The 4,708-nt window shown below is 40.3% G+C and overlaps 1 protein-coding gene across 4 annotated transcripts in view; it reads right to left on the bottom strand.

Moving 5' to 3' along the window:
• Positions 1–1,738: 1,738 nt before the first annotated feature.
• Positions 1,739–4,708, bottom strand: part of TNPO2 (transportin 2) — a 38,530-nt gene continuing 35,560 nt past the window's right edge. For all 4 annotated transcript variants that reach the window (XM_083351315.1, XM_083351316.1, XM_083351314.1 and 1 more), the window contains exon 25: positions 1,739–4,310. The gene's annotated coding sequence lies outside the window, so the exon portion shown is untranslated. The remainder of the gene's footprint in view (positions 4,311–4,708) is intronic.

Genomic DNA, 4,708 nt, shown 5'->3' with positions numbered 1-4,708 from the left:
CTTCGCTGTCGACAGGTCGCGCCCGCTACGAGGCCTTCGCGCGTCTCGTCTCCAAGGAACCACTTCCGGCGCCAATTGATGACGCGAACCGACCTTTTTTTTTTAGTGGGGGAGGAGCCCTGACAAGTCTCCGATTTTCTCTGGGTTCCAAGTGCGCGCGCACGGGAACTTTTAGGTAACAACTCTTTAATTCAGGGGTCTTCAAACTTGGCCCTTTTATGACTTGTGGACTTCAACTCCCAGAATTCCTCAGCCAGCATTGCTGGCTGAGGAATTCTGGGAGTTGAAGTCCACAAGTCATAAAAGGGCCAAGTTTGAAGACCCCTGCTTTAATTAAACAACTCTTTAATTAAAAAAAAAAAAACAATGGTCCCACGGGCACCAGCTGCATTTCCGCAGCCTCAACCGTACTTTTAGCGAAACTTTTGACTGTTTATTATCTGGCTTATGGCGGTGTTTAGAAACATTCTTTTAAAACTTTCTACCAGCAAAACGGACCGCTCTTTTAACATCTTGACGAGGGATTAAGTTAAAGACAATTGAGGACGCAGAAATTCAGCAGGACAGGACTGTTTTATCAGAGTTTTAGAACATACGTATGACTAAATGTATGGAGGAAGTTATGTGCATGTTCAAGTATGTGGCATAAAGTTATATTCTGCAAATGCACGCACAAAATATAGTCGCTTTACTTTTGTTTAAATTGAATTATGCAACTGAAATATGTTTTGGTAACTAAACATTGCACACGCATGACTACCATCTAGTTTAAAGGCACTCCAGGACAACCTTGTCCAGAAAGATAAAATACAATTAATAAATTCCTGCAGTTGACTTGTGTAGTAACAAATCTTTAATATAGATGATGAAAGACAAAATCTTGTCAGAAAATTGGGTAGAACTAGAGCAAAGGTCTTCAAACTTGGCCCTTTTATGACTGAAAAGTTTTAGCCCAGAAAATTGGCTAGAACTAGAGCAGAGATCTTTAAACTTGGCCCTTTAATAATTTGTGGACTTCAACTCCCAGAATTCCTCAGCCAGGCATGCTGGCCGAGGAATTCTAGGAGTTGAAGTCCACAAGTCATAAAAGGGCCAAGTTTGAAGACCCCTGAATTAGAGACTACTTAAGTTCTGATGTAAACTGTATCAGCCATTTATTCACAGAAGTCCAAGGAACAGGAAAGTTGCTACAGCTGTCTCATTTTAAGGGCACAGTGCAAGATAGTTATTGTGACTTCTAATTCTCTTTTCTGAAAGCCCGAGAATTTGCATAAATCTATCTTCTGAACTCACTGCAAAATAATCGTTATCAAAGGGCTCCAACATCTTCACTAGCACGTACTTCTGTATTAGAAAGGAAATGATCTTGGGTTTGTGTATAATTTAGAATTCTAATTCCACATTGCTCAAATGCATCTTTTCAAAAAGTGTTTCATTCTACCAACTGTATTATGATAATTTGAAAAGGCAAATCTTAACCAACAAACTGAAGTTACTTGAAAAAATAGTTTCCCATCCGCCACTGAAGTAGTATTCTCAATGAGGCAATTCAAGGGAAAAAATTAATACAAATTAAGCAGTAGGAAATACAGAATTCAGGTTTCTTCACCCCACCTGAATTTGTGTGTGTGTGTGTGTGTGGGTGGGTGGGTGGGTGGGGGGAATGAATCACTACATTGGAAAATACGATGAAAAACATTTAAGTTAAGACAAAGAAAGTGGTCAGAAACAAGGAAACTGGAGTCACAGGAATTTTTTTAGTTGACAAAAAATTATACATAAAAATGAGAAAAATCTCATTTGAGCAAGGTGCAAGCAGCTGCTTCAACACTAGGTACACTGCAGTTCCACCATTGGAAACATTACGGCACATTTACAAATATACAAATCCAGGATTAACAAACAGGAGGCAATACTAGAAGCACTTGTACAAAAGACAAATTCCATTTCAAGAGGCAGTCAGGCCAAGTAGCTTAAACTTCACTGGATGGAAGAGTTCACAGCCTTCTTTTCATACTCCTGGGCACTTGGTTTCAAAGTACAAGCCAGGCTTCCACCTCCACAGATGCCTATTTCTTTCCCATGCATTTAAAAACCAATTGCTACCCAAATAGAATCTCTGCTCCCCCTCCCCCCAGGACAAGGAGAATACAGCACAAGGAGGAACACTTGTAATAAAACAATTAAAATGCAAAGAACTAGCCGATTGCTTTCAGAGACCTGCTCAAGTTTGATACTATTAAAAAGATAAATTCAGGAAGTTTGCTATCTGCAACTTTACCATTGTTTCTTTGACCTTTGGAGGAGATGCAGAGATGCAAGGGCGTGCCCCACCTCCTAGCAATCAGATCCATAAATGAGAATAGCAGCTTTCACCTAGGTATGCGCCATCTCCCAAATGAAATGATTTTCTGGCACAAAGGCCTGTATGGTAATGCCCCGGCAAGTTCTATGTCAAATTCCAAGAACTGCAAGCATTATCAACATATGAAACGGAGGCCAGAAATATAAAGAAAAATGTAGATAGGTGTATCAGTGAAGCTTAAGTTACTGGGCAATCTCACAAATACACTTTTAAAAGTTCATACACAGTACTGAAAGTACCACCATCAGTTACTGTCAGAAAGTACAACTTTAACCCCCAAAAGAGATGTCCCTTTTGTCACACAAATCATCTTTAACATCTAAGTAGTCTCACCACTTTTGTTTACCACCCTCAGAAGCAATGCAGGACACAAGGCACAGTTCAACCTAGTTGTCTGGCTATTAATCCTGATGTTGCCGAAGTTCCATTGGGATCTGCTCAGAACAGCTCACTTGTTCCTTGTCACCAAGCTGTCTGTAGATAAACACCACTTTGCACAAATCTTGTTCTTGTTTATTCTCCAGAATGTTCCTTTTGAGTATTACCTCTCCTCAAGCATTCCTCATTTTTCCAAAAGTGAAGCAGTATTCCCTTTCCCTCACATCCTAGCTGCCTTTGGGGAAAACGGGCTTCTACTTCCAACATTTTCATTTCCTATTAAAAATCTATGGCTTTAACTATGTTAAAAGCATTCAGCAACCCCCCCCCCCCATTTTCAGAGAAGGGTGCAATTGGATCTAATGAGAATTTCTTAAGACAGCGACTCCATTAAGTATGCAGCAAAAGCTACAAGCTTTCACTGATCATTCATGGAGGATTCCCTGTTTAATCATTCTTCTGTACTTTGTTGTGTTTACTATTTCTTTTGTAGGCCAGAGTGGTGAATGTGGTAAAGAAGTCCTTAAGACAGAAAATGTAAATTACCATCATGTAAAATACCACTCGGATCAGAAGAGTGCAGGACGTTGTATGCCACGAGCCATTTAAAAAATAATAATAATAAATGCATTGTTTTCTGCCCACGTTTGGCCTGTGTAGTCATTCCCAGGTGAAATTCAATTTCCCTCCTTGCTCCTTCCTGCCTCCTGCAACTGAAGCAATATAATAGCAGTGTCACAAAGTAACAGCTGAACAACAGGGTAAAAGACTCATGGCAACTGTGGCATCTTTAAAAAAAAACGAAGACATGCTTCTCCAACAGGATTTCTTATGAAAAAGACTGCTCCCTAGATGGCTAGCAGGTCCCTGCAAGGTCACAGGCTGCCTTTGCACTGAGCATCACTTCTAGCACACAGTGCCATGGCAATTATTATGGCAAAAAGTTTCTGTGGGTTTTTTTTAAGGTTCCTAGATGAAAATGCTTACACTTAGTCATTATGGACTACTCACAGATTTGCTAATCTACTTCTTGGTCACCATGCAGTCTTGAAAAGGTGAAGAATAGCTGATCTCTTGAATCCCAGTGACTGGAAATATACAGTAGTATAACCCCCTTGGATTACATTTTAACCCTTCCCTCTTCGTCAGCTGGCTTTAAACCACTGTAGCTTTTAATCCTTTTTAACATCTTAAACCTATCCTTTATTATTATTATTAGCTAGTTCTTTATGATGGCCCCTAGTTAGATCCCCTTCTCAAGAGTGTTGCAGTTTAAGTTTGCTCCCTTTTCCCAGCGCAGGGCCGAGTCCCACCCCACCCCATTCCATCTATGATGACCTCTGAATAAACGAGGCCTTTCCTTCTGCCACTGAGATACCCTGGTTTTTGTTTCAATTGGTTATGGAGGCCCACCCTCCCCCCCAACTTTGTAAATTTCAGGAGATGGGGAGCGGTCATTTTATGTCCCACAATGCTCTTCCCGTCCTCCCTAACCCCCCATTAACAGGGATCTGCAACACTGGGTTATGGACGAGTTCCCAGTATCCCTCCCAGCGCACACAGGAACCTAAGAAAAGAAAGAAATTATTGGAATTAAAAAAAGGTAGCCAATAACCCACTGAATTCACAAGACTGAACCATTTTTCACAACTCGTTTTATCCAAGTTACTTAACTTTCATCATGCAGAGTAACGAGTTAAATTAGTACAGCCACAATTAGAAGTGGAAACTGGCCACAATTCAGGAGCAATAAAAATCAATACCACTGGTTATGGTGGACATTAAAGTCTTATTGGTATATTTCTTAATTCTAATGCGTATAGTAAAATGAAAAGGCTGGATCTTCAAAATCAGTATGGATTACGAGATTAGAGCTGGAAGATCTATCCTTTTCTTCTCAATTTCTCAGCCTTGAGACAAGATTTCTTAAAAAATGCTCCATCCCCTTTTAGTTACCCATTCTCC

The sequence above is a fragment of the Vipera ursinii genome (assembly GCF_947247035.1).
Source record: "Vipera ursinii genome assembly, chromosome: 2".
Classification (NCBI taxonomy): Eukaryota; Metazoa; Chordata; class Lepidosauria; order Squamata; family Viperidae; genus Vipera; species Vipera ursinii.
The sequence above is the reverse complement of the archived record's forward strand: the minus strand, read 5'-3'. Positions and strand labels throughout refer to the sequence as shown.